This window comes from Hibiscus syriacus, unplaced genomic scaffold (genome assembly GCF_006381635.1).
Source record: "Hibiscus syriacus cultivar Baekdansim isolate YM2019G1 unplaced genomic scaffold, ASM638163v2 tig00110633_pilon, whole genome shotgun sequence".
In the NCBI taxonomy this organism is placed as follows: Eukaryota; Viridiplantae; Streptophyta; class Magnoliopsida; order Malvales; family Malvaceae; genus Hibiscus; species Hibiscus syriacus.
The window spans coordinates 219,876-232,974 of record NW_024062806.1 but is presented as its reverse complement, the minus strand read 5'-3'; the positions used below and the strand labels follow the sequence as shown (position 1 = coordinate 232,974).

The 13,099-nt window shown below is 33.1% G+C and overlaps 1 long non-coding RNA gene across 1 annotated transcript; it reads left to right on the top strand.

Moving 5' to 3' along the window:
* Window positions 1-10,019: 10,019 nt before the first annotated feature.
* Window positions 10,020-11,284, top strand: LOC120136548. Its single transcript, XR_005517350.1, has 3 exons — window positions 10,020-10,113; window positions 10,205-10,269; window positions 11,105-11,284. It is a non-coding gene; the product is annotated as an uncharacterized LOC120136548 (long non-coding RNA).
* Window positions 11,285-13,099: the final 1,815 nt, after the last annotated feature.

Sequence of the window (13,099 nt, the reverse complement as noted above, 5' to 3'; positions counted from 1 at the left end):
AGAAGATTATGATCATCATTGAACATCATTAACAGAAGTAGAAACCAATTAGTTTTGCAATCTCATGTGCTAGTTGCCCCATTTTGTTCACTCCTAACACATAGATGAATGCGAAGATGATTGGTTGTCCATGGTAGCAAATGGTTAGCTTGGTCACTGCAAGAGAAGGGTGTGCACTTTGATGTATTTATAGATTAGGATCAAGGGTCCTTGTTTTACAGGGTTTCAATCCTGTCATTTGACAAAGATTTACAACTTCAATTATTAAAAAGCTTTTAATTAAAATGATATTCAAAGAATTTCAATATTGAAATTTGCTCATTGTTAAGTTTCTAAGAAGAAAACATTTTATTTAAAATGTTCGAACGTCAAGTGGCTTACAAACATTTAAGCATAGATAGAAAAACAAGTTCAAACAAGATGACATGCATGAGAATACAACAAAACTCCTGATGGATACCCCAGCCGACTCCCGATTAGAATGTCCCCATCACACATTGAACATCAATGCCCTTGAATCGATCATATCTTAGACCTTGCGCTTCAATGCCCCACAGGATATGGCGTTTATATCATGGCCTTCAGGATATGGTGACTCTCTTTGTTTGGACTGAACTGGAGTCACAAGGTTGTTCTCAACTAGCGTTGGGAGCAATTTCTCATACGTCATTGGGATTAGATTGATACAAGTCTTTTCGCGGAAGACATTATGAGGTTTGATCCCTATACTAGCTAGATAAGATCCCACAATGTTAATCTCATCTCTTTCCTCATAGTCAATATGGCTAGTGCCACCTATTTAGCCATTCTTGACAGCTCTTTCGAACATTTCTCCGCACATAACGATGTCAGAGAAACTATTGGTGGTAGCTCCTATCATGTAGTCGATATATGGAGATTTTAATGTGTCGATGAATAGAGTGATGAACTCTCTTTCAGTCATTAGTGGATGCACTTGAGGTACAATATCCCTCCATCGTTGTGTGTATTGGCGGAAACTCTCACCACTCTTCATCTCTATATTTTACAGCGTGGTTCGATCAGGGGCCACATCAGTCATATGTTTGTATTGACCTAGAAAGGCACGAGCCAAATCCTTCTAAGAGAGGATTTGAGCACGACTTAGTTGGTTATATCACCTAGAAGCGAGTCTAGTCAGACTGTCTTGAAAGTAGTGGATCAACATCTGATCATTGTTAGTGTATCCAGACATCCTTCGAACAAATATCGTGAGATGGGCATTAGGGCAACTGCATCCACTGTACTTTTCAAACTCATGCATCTTAAATTTGAGTGAGAGCACCAAGTCAGGAACTAGTACTAGTTTTGTTGCATCCATCCCGTTGTGAGAGCTCTGTCATCTCATTCCCTGGAATGTCTCTCTGTACCACTATTTCAAACTCCCCGGGATCTCGTTATTGGCTCTTCTCATCTTATCAGGATTTGGCATATTGTGATTAGTAGAATTACCCCGAGGATTTATCATAGCTGTACGAGCTTAAGTGGCTGAGAAACCTACTTGGTGGCTTGGAAGTTTGTGGGTTAAATGGGTATTTAGGGACTATGATGGGATATCACACATTCAGAGGTTTCACAGGTCAAGGAAATCTTCTCTTTGCCTCTTTCCTGGTTGAGCCCAGCCATTTTTGCTACAATTTGATTAACTATGTCATCTTGGTTTTGCAATATACGATCCATGGTGGCCTTTTGTGCCTGCTCCATTTTAGCTTCCCACTCTGTCTGCATCTTTTGCAAACTTTCTTTCAGTTCTTTCTTCAGCTTCTCAAATTTGGCTTCCATTCTTCAGTACTGTGCGAATGCAGTTGCATAGTTAGAAACATCTCCTCAGATTTCCTGACAATATATGATAAATGCATGTAAAAATGCTTAAATGAATGCTATGCACAATGTAATTATGCAAATGCAGATGCAAAATGTTGATCCCCAACGATGAATATCGTAGAAGAATTTTCACCAGAAATAAAAGCTTTCACATTACAAAACAGTCCATTTTACATACGTGCTTTCGTTTAGGTGTTGAGTCTGAAGTGGATCACTGATTTGTATTGGATCTTTGTCCTTGAATATGCCCCTCAAGTGTTCTGTAACCTAATTATGTTAATGCCCCGACGGTGCTGAAGTCAGTGCATCGCTCCTTGATAACTAGCAATGGAATAATCGTAGATAAGAATCTACTATTGGATTAATCCTTGGATCAATGAATCATCTTTTCAGCCTTGAATGTTGTTCGATCTTCGAATAAGTTTTTTCTTGGATTCTCTGAACTTCTTGTAGCCCTTTTTACATGTCTGTATATGCGACTGCTTGATTGAAAACTTTTACCTCTTTTTGTAAAAAAAAAATCGAATATCCCCTTGCATATCAATATTTTTGCATTATGTCATGACAATGCAATGCAATGACATGCAAAGAAGAATGGAAAAATGACACAAACAAAAGAAAATAATTAAGTTAGTGTACACAAACAAAAGAAGTGAAATTAGTTAGTACCGGTAAGACTATCGATATAGATAAAATGTTATTCAAAGATGAATATAACACCTACCTCGTCATGATATATACCCAAGCATGTTTTTATTATACAGCAATCCTACCCCGGACATGCTTTCTACCCAAAATGATTAATTTTCAAGAAAATAATCCTAACCGCATGGTATCTAGTTCGCATGCTTTTATTCGAAAATAATAAATATATTGTACAAACTTAAAGCAAAAAGTAAGGGTTTAGAAACACTCCTCCTTTGTGTACACTTATTTTGGGTACCTATTGACAGACATAGGTTCGATATGTCTATTCCTAGGGTGATCGTTCTATGGTTTACTATATGCATGGTTTTGGCTCTAATAAGAAAATGGTACCCGAATTGTCCTTGATGTCGGTGACCTCTTGGGTTGCCAGACCCTAAATCCTTACCCATTACAGGTTTCGAACGGAACGAGTTCAATTCAAGGGGATTCATTACCTTATACCCATACGATGAATAAATTCCTATAAAGGTATAAGGCATGTATCCCATGGGTTATTTGCTAAAACTCATACGAAGAATAAATTCTTATGAGAGTAAAGTATTCACCCCTACTAATTTGGATCGAAACTCGTGTCTAGAGCTCATGTTATGTAAATGCACGTGATGTGTATGAGGAGGAACGTACCTATCTTTGACTCAAAAAATGAAAAATAAAAACTCAACAAAAAACTTGGACAAAGTTGAAAGCAAAAATTCAAATGTTAGTATGACAATTTAAAATTGAAGCAATTAAAACTTCAATAAACGGATCATAAGTTAACTAAAGACACGAACCCATAGTTTCCACCAAACGATAATGTGTAAGCGACTTACAGCCTGACTCTCTGAAAAAAAGGTCACCAACAGAGTCGTCAAGTTGTCATAACCATTTTTTAAAAAAACAAGTAAATATTATTTTAAAAAAACAAGTATGACTTTTATTTTAAAAAATTGGTGATTTTGGATTAATTTGGATAAAATGGAAAAGAGTCGTCATCGACCTTTGGGTTAGGTAGGTCGAATACCTAAAAATGTCTTTTAAAGACAATTTTAAGAAAAAAAATTTTAAGACAAAAAAACTGGTATGCGTGTACAAAGATTCGATTAAAACAGGTTCGGGAGTTGGTTACGCATAAGGAATGATTAGCACCCCTACAGCGCCCAAAATTAGTATTGTGTCACTTACACGTTATCGTAAATGGTGAAAATTAGGAAACAAACACAAAATTAAAATATGATCCGTTTATTGAACATTTATTAATTTGCTTCGAATTATTTAATTAGGGAAAATTCTTGAATTTGAAAAGAAATCTCGAGATTAGCAATCCTCCATCAGGAAAGTTGTCTCGTCTATTTTTTTGTCTACAAAGAATATTCCCTTCTCGATGATTTTTTTAAAAATACAAATCGAATATAACTTGAACATCAACATAAAATAAAATATCTAATTATAAATTTTCAAAACATTATTCAACTTAAAATCAAATTAATTAATAATAAGCAAAATGAAATTTGTTTATTTCAAGTTTACATTTTGTTCGAATGTCATATCGGATTGTACCACTTCGATCAAGTGATACTTTCCATGCCCATTCTACAAATACCGTTCTCGAAATTATTCGAATAATATATCACTAAATAAGGAAACAATGTAAAAAAACACAATTATAAATGAAAAATAAAATATTTACAACATAAAATAATAGCATTTATTAAATGTTATACATAATAATACATAAAATAGGAAACATGTACATACATAAATAATTGAAATGAAAAAAAAAATTACAAACCGTAATAGAAATGAGCAAAAAATAAGTATATGAACTTACAAGGACCAAAATGGAGAAAAACATAAACTTAAAGGACCAAAATAGTACAAATAGGAATTTAAAAGTCCAAAATAGAAAAAATAGAAACTTAATGGACTAAAATAGTGAAAACATACATTTAAATGACTAAAATAGCAAAAATAGAAACTTAAAGGACTAAACCACAAATAAAATAAACCATGTTCTCAAAATCAAAAATACTAAATAATATAGGTTCTAGAAATGAAACTAACCCCTAAACATTATTAAGGACTAAAATAAAATAAAATAACCAGAAATATGGAGGACTAAACAATGATTAAACCAAATGCCAACAGTGACGAAAATGAAATATTTACAAATTTCATGACCAAAATCAAATATTAGCAATACTACACAACATATGAAATCAGTGACTAAAATAGAATAATTACAAATGTAATGATCAAAGTCAAACTCTAATAAAAATAACAAAGTAAGTAAGAACATGACTAAAATATAAAAATTGAAACATAAGTGCTCGAAATCAAATAAATATAAATTCATTAACTTGTTGAAAAATAAAATTACAAAGCATGAGGGACCTAAACGACTATTATACCAAAGCCTAAAAACACGCTGAAGGTCCCCTTAAACGATGTCGTTTTACGTTTGGTATATAAGCCTGATCAAAGTGCTTATTTTATCACATTTCCTCATTTTTCTCAGTTATCAGCCGAGAGAAAAGAGAGAGAGTCTGAGAATTCTCTCAACTCTCTCTCCAGTAAGGGGCTGAGCTGCTGCTCGCAGACGGTGGCGCACGACGGCCCACGGTGGTCGGAACTACCCAACCTACCTCAAAACACTCTTCATGTCACCCTCAACCTATTCCCCAACCTAGATTAGCCTAAAACCGCCCCTAGAGCTGTAGATCTAAGCCATTACCTTTAGAAAAAACCGAGCTCTGACGACCCTCCAACTTCCAACGTGATGACCCGAGGTATGTATCTTTTTTCTTTCTTTCATTTTGTATTCAAATCTGATTTTTGTTTCCTTTTTTTATATGTTTTCCTCTCTTGTTCTTAGTACATTTTTTTTCAAATGTATCTTCTTCTTTTTCTCTGATCTCTCATTTTTTCTCTCTAAAAACCCGAATGTTCTTTGATCTCCTGTCTGCTCTAGTTTTATCCCCTGCTGTGATTGGTCTTGGTGATGGCTTTGATAGATTAGATAGCCCCTTCGGATTCCTCAGGATTTCATTTGGATTTGTTCCCATAGTTTATTGAATTGTTTCTCTCACTGTTGATATGATTTAGTTGATGGTTGTCATTGATTAAGTCACTGTTTGATGCAAGTGGGAACAATTAGATGAACACTCGACGGTGGTAGCAATGGCAGGCGGCGACGATAGGTATCATACCTTTAGGGTTAGGGTTTCAAAAACCCTAGGGCCAGGTCGGATCCTGGGTTACTGGGTTGATTCGTGTTGAGTTGGGTCTCGGGTCTGGTAGCAGTTGGGTCGGGTCTGCTGTAATTCGTTGTTGGGTCCGGGGTTGCTGGGTTGGCTTTCTGGTGGGCTTGTAATTTGATTTGGGCATCGATTGGCCTACAAAAAATGTAATAGTATAATTGTTAGAATAATAATAACAATAATAATAAACTAATTAATAAATTAATTAATTAATAATATTTTTGGTAAACCCAGACAAAAACGTGTGTTTACACCCTTCATTTCCAAATTAAAGAAAAATGATAAAACTATACCACTAGTGCTTAAACTTTTTAAATTCTACAATTTAAATTTCAACTTTTATTATGTGTTCAATTTAGTCTTTACATTCACCAATATTTAAAATGTCAAAAAAACGAAAAGGAGAATCGGGTAAACGAGCTTGTCCATGAACATAAATAAACGAGTCGATAAACAAACTTATAAACGAGCTTGTTTGTGAACAAAAACGAACCGAACACACTTTTGTTCATGTTCGTTCGTTTATTAAATGAACATAAAAAATTTGTTCATTCTTGTTTATTTAGGTTAATGAACGAACATAAACAAACAGTTCATTGAACGCTCTGTTCATTTAGATCCCTAATTACACATAAAATTAACTTAGGAGAATTTATCGATTAGTTTCAGTAGTAAACGAAAATGTTATTTTTCTTAGAAATTTCAAGTTAGAGAAATTATTTCTGCAAATGTTTATTAATTGTCAACTGATTAAAAAAATTCTGAACAGATATTACCTTATAATCATTTTAGACTACTAAAAAATCGACCCAAAAGAGTTAAAGCTTTCATATGCATAATGGAGTTTGGGATGACATCTTACATATAAAAATACCGTGAAAGTATAATTGTGTTTTTTCTCTCCTTAATAGTAGAATAGGTAATCATACTAGGTACAATAAAGTAAAACATACTACTAAAAACACAATTAATTAATACTAACTATAATAGATAATTATAATTAGTGTTAAATATGAACTTATCAAGTAACCTTAGCGATAAATGAAAATGTTGTTCTCCTTAAAGATCATGAATTCGAGCAGTTCTCCTTAAATATACTATTAAACATACATGTATTGTCAATTGATCAAGAAGATTTTAAACATATACTACATTATAATCATCCTAGACTATTAAAAAAATGATGTTAAATATAATTATTAGTGAAACTAACTCAAAATATTTTTTTAGTCTAATGGTTAGGTGTCTTGCCATGGCAAAATTGCTTAAATGGGATGTTGGAAAAATAGTTGGCTCGTATAAGGTGCCAACGAAAATATTTCTTGAAATGGTGTGATCGTTATAGTGACGGGGAAGATGTCGAATATATAATGTTTCTCACTCATTTTTCACACAATTGAAATGTTAAAATTGTCAAGATTACAAAATGAACAAAGCAAGAGGCACATTGTGGTCGCCGAAGACACATCGTGTTCCCGACGTCTTTTTTATGAGCACTGTAATAATCACACTGAATCATAAAATAATTCTAACGAGACCTATATGATCCAATCATTTTTTGTAATGCCCCACACTAACAAATTTGTCATCTTGCCCCCAACCAAAGGAACCAGGGTCAATTCCCATCTATTACAACTTTGTTGTGCTGTAACCGACCTTCGGGTGGTCCCGTAATTGGGTTCTGACTTAAATTGATGTGATGGAGTCATCACCGATCATTTTAATTTGGTTGATCGGATACCATAACTTACCATTGTCATGATCTACGATTTACCAGAAACTTCTCATATTCAGGAGTCGATTACAGTCAGGGAAGGATTAGCACCCTTGTATTACCCTTTCGGTACCAATTTGATTTCTCGATTGTCTTAATTGCGAAAATTAAAAGCTAAAATAAAAATTTTAATATTCGATCTGAATTAGTTACCTTTGACCAATTTAAAATTGCCATAAAAAAGTAAAATTAATGTTAAACAATAAAATAAAATAAAATAATAAAAAGTATTAAATAAAAAAACAAAAATTAAAGAGGATTAAATTGAAAAGGATTAAAAGATTAGGGGTCAAATTGATTCTAAATGAAAGCTGGAAGGAAAAATAAAAAGGTTAGAGGCCAATTTGCAAAATATAAGAAATATAAATAGGTATTAAATTGAATTACTTCAAAATTTAAGGGCAAAATTACAATAGGTGACCAAAATGAATTACGCACCAAAATTGTAGGGACTGAGGAAATAATTTAACTATTTAGTAATTACACAAAGGCTCTCCGTATAAATAGCCCTTAAAATCCCCAAAATAAACCCCAAACTAAGATTATAAATGAGACGAGACAGATCGTGAGCTACTCGAGATCGATTCGATCAAGGCTCGATAAATACTCAGATCAAATGGACTCGACTCGAGCTCTTAACGAGCCGAAACGAGCTACTCGATATTCGACTCGAAAGGCTCGTGAACAGCTCGAAAATATAATATATTAAGATTTTATTTTTTAAAAAAATAAATTATTAATAATATTAATATTTATGTATTGATGTTTTAAAAATACAGTAAGATTTCATGTATTTAAGGTTCATGTTCGAGTTTGAGGCTTCAATCGAGTTAATTTTAAGAATTTTTTTTTCATTTCGAGCCTTTTCGAGCTGCTCACGAGCTTCAGTTCAGGATTTCGAGTTCGAGTCGAGCTTAAAAATTTTAAGCTCGCGAGTGTTCGAGTCGAGTCGAGCTCAATTTCAGAGTTTTCGAGTTGAGTTCAGCAATACTCGAGCTCGACTCGGCTCGTTTATACCCCTACCCCAAACAACATAGATCTAGGAAAAATTATTCTGCTCTTACTTTTTTCGATGAGCCTTTTCAACTTCCAGTGGTCGTTTCCCTCCCGAGCCGAGATCGACACTGCTTTTTTTCCTTTTTTGGCTTGCGAGAATGCTTTGCTTGGCTTTGTTTTGGTGTTTCGATACTCTTTTCGTAGTTTTTCGTATACTTCGATGCTAATATGTTGCTTGCTTATGTTTCTCCAAGCGTTTTGCTTTGCTTCACGGGAGGTTTTTTATATACCTGAATCTGGCCGTTGTGGTCCTGAAAGGGACATGATTTCCATCCGATTCTTTCGTTGGAAATCTGACTGACTTTGTTGAGTTCATGCGAGTTGTTGCTTCCGATTTTTGTAATTTTCCAATTTCAAGTGCCGAGGATTTCGGCCAGTTAGTAGCCTTGCTTGCGCGTGGCCTCCACACGTCATTATCGGTCGCTTCTGATGGATTCTGACCGTTGAATCAAGTGGCCACATCCAACGTCCCTTGTGCGGTTGTGTATTGGTGAGTTTTTTAGGGTTTTAAAACCCTAATTATTACGCAATCTGGGCTATTGATCAAGACTTGATCCTGCAGCTCGAAATGTACGACACCCCTAGTTTAATACAAAACCCTAGCTTGCTGGGTCAGGCGGCTTAGGCTTCTACCTGTTAGGCTCTCACCGGGTTAGCTTGCTTAGTCAAGCCTGCCTACCTAGTTGAGCTCCCTCATACCCTTGTTGGATTAGACCTTTGGACTCTTTTTATTGGACCTAAATAAAATAAATCCAAAATATAAATAATAAATATATGTACTATAATATATAATATATAATATTATATATTATATATATATACTATAATATATAACATAAATATATATAATAATATATAATATATACATATAATATAATATATATATATAAATACTATAATAATAATATATATTATAACATATATAATACATACTATATAATATACTATATAACATACTATATATTTGTATACTTTATAATACACTATATAAACTACATAATATATAATATAAATAATATAATATAAACTATATAATACATAATATAATAATTCCAGTCGCAAATGAATGTCTACATGTTGATATGTTTTGTTTTGTTTTATAAAGATGGTGACATCATACAATACAATGTGAGTATCATTATTAAAATTTTAACGAATTTATTTATAATTTTCTTAAAAAATTAATTATTAAAATAAAATTAAAATAATAGTTAAATAATTCAATACGTAATTTATCCTCAATTTAAATAAATAGATAATGATGAGCCTATTTTACCACCGAAACCTAAATCAAAACAGGTCAAACTATAGTACGGGCTTAAAAAGACATTTGAGTGAATCTGATTCGGCCCAACCAGATTATCATCCTTTTATATATAAACCCTAATCCTCCCGAACGAGGAAACCTTAAGCCAGCAAGAGCAGCGGCGACGGCGGCGGTGGCATTTCTCCCCGAGCTCTTGTATTATAAAGAACCATCAAAGAAAAATGAAGGTTTTTCCCCTATTTCAGTCTTTGTTAATAAGGGAAAATATATATCAGTTCCCTTTGGGTTTTGTTAATTCTCTTCATTTGTTTGTTTAAGTTCAATATTGCAAATCCAACCACTGGTTGCCAGAAGAAGCTGGAAATTGATGATGACCAGAAACTGTAATTTTCCTTCTCCTTTCCCACTTCCCTTATCCAAGAAAATATTGGGTTTGATTTAACTGAGTTGCTCTAAATTTCAATGCTAGTGTTAATTGTTAAAGCTAATGCTTGTTATCTTAATCAATGAACACATCCATATGAAAAGTTGGCTTCATTTTGATTATTTTAAATTGAGTGAGATTGAGTTTAGAGCATTTAGAGATGTGCAAAATCTGGGTGGAAGCAAAATAAAATTTTAGATTATATGTTCATGAAATTTGGATAAATTATTGTTAATAAAAGAGTTGGAACTTAAGGCATAATTTTTTTTGCACTGGTGGGAAAATTTTGATTTTCTTTTATGGATTTTCTGTTATATCAAGATGTTATTTGATTTGCATATTTAGACTTTGTTAAGGACTACAACAATTGTGAAAAAAATGTTTCATCTCTTGTATTGTGGAGCTTTTGATAGTCTTTTATGGGGTATGTGAAAGGAAATATTGTTTATATTTCCCAAATCTAGCAAGCTCAAAAAACGTTCTAGCATGATGTATTTCGTTAATCTTGTATCTCTCCATTCATATATGAAGTTTGGAAAATAATGTCTTACAACTTATAAATTGCTCATCTGCTAAATTTATGTTGACTATTCTGTTAAGGCTTTCTCTTTGTGACTGATTCTTTTCAAAATCCCATCTTTGTAAATGCAAAGAAAATGCAAAGGAAACCCAAGAATGTTTCAAAATCCCACCTTATAGATTGCACCTTAATAGTTTTCTTTTGTTTACTTGTGCAGGAATGTTTTTCTTGTATGGATTTCCAGTTGACCGAATGACTAATTTTCTGTAAATAGGTACTCCCTGCTTCCGTGGATATGGTAGAAGAAATGGAGAGCGCAGTAGGAAGTCGGTTGTCGATGCATTGTTAGTCAAGATCTTTCAGTTCTGAACTTGGTTATTGTGAAGAAGGGTGAAAATGATCTTCCTGGATTGACCGACACTGAGAAGCCAAGAATGAGGGGTCCTAAGAGAGCTTTGAAAATCCGCAAGCTGTTCAACCTCTCTAAGGAGGAGGATGTTAGGAAGTATGTCAACACATATCTGAAGACACTCAATTCCGTCTTTTATTAATATCATTATATTATATAATCATATCGTATAATTATACATATATATATAATATTATTAATTTTATTCGGTATATTTGTGCAGGCCCGATATATCAAATAAAATAGCCTGTTGCACATGGCCCGACAAGACCCAAATCCCACGTGAGCAGCAAGTTTCCAGAACCCTAGCTCCACGCCTCGTTCCAGGAGCCTCGTTCCAGCGCTGTTTTCCCCCATTTGAAGTTCTCACAACCGCACGTCTCGCCCAACAACCCGTATCATTAGGCGCAGAGATCTCGGTCATCACCAACATATCAATAAACCAACTAGCATTAGAATCCTATTTCTAATAGGATACTAAAAATAGGTTTTTTCGTAATATAAATAACACATGTAATCATCCATTTGGGGAGGAGAGGGATTTTCATATTGAATACAAGCAAAATTACTATCAAATCACAACCAAACATTCAGAGTCAATTCGAAGGTTTCTTGCAAATATTTCGAAAAGAAAGGTAAAAAATTTCATACCTTTGCATGTGGTTTTTCTTGTCTTGTGTCTTTGTTGTACCTTGGGTCGAAAGAAACCCAAAGAGAGCGTTTTTAGCCGATGAACGGAGGGGTTGGGTCGGGATCTTCTTTTGTAGATCTAGCCCCCGAGGCTCATTTTTTATAGAAAATATTTTCATTTTTGAAAACTAGATTTAAAACGCTTTGAAAAACAAAGAAAAAATCGAGTTTTGCCGCTGATGAACGGCGGCCGTCGTCGTTCAACGGCGGCGGCGAGGCGACGCGGTGGCCGTGTTCTGGGAACCACGGCCCTTGTTCTTCATACTGAAGAAAAGTTGAGAGAAAAGAATAAGAGGAGGGCGTTCTGTTTGGAGAGAAGGAAAGAAATGAAATTTTAAAACCAGATTTTGGCCCATATACACCCCGGAACCCGCGTGTTTTTAAAGAAAATGGGGTAAACTACCCTTTTGGTCCCTCGTTACTTTTAAAGAATTATTTTGACCCCGAATTTGCTTTTGAATTGGTCTCTGATTTTGATTTCCTTTTAATTTAGCCCCCGATTCAATTTGTGTTTTAAAATTTTATTTTTATTTATTTATTTTTCTTGTTTTTTTACATATTACGTTTCATTATTATATATTTTATTATTATTATTATTATTATTATATATATATTTGATTATATTTTCTATTTTATTTTCTATATTCCTTTATTTTTAGTTTTTTATTTGTTTATATTATTATTATTCATAATATTATTTTCTTTTTTCTACTCATTTATATATATATATATGTATTTTCTATTTTTTTCCCTCATTTTTTAAGCACCGTTATATATCTTTTTAGTGTTTTTTTCTTTATCATTCACTTATTTGTTTCTTTATTATATATCTTATTATATGTATGCATTAAACGTTTTGGCCCTTTTTTTTATCCTAAGACTTTATTTTCCCCCCTTACTTTCGGTGAAATGATGGGGAAGCTTTCTTTACATTTTTTATATATATATATATATATATATATATATATATATATATATATATATATATATATATATTTCATTTATTTATTTATTTTTCCTTTTATTTTATTTTTTTCTACTTATTTTTATTCTGCATTTTTTATTTATATAGTTTTTCCCTCTAACACATCTTATGACTTTTTAAGGGTATTTTCATCAATTAATCAGAGGTAAGTAATTCATGATCAAATTTTACCTTTTAATTTAAAA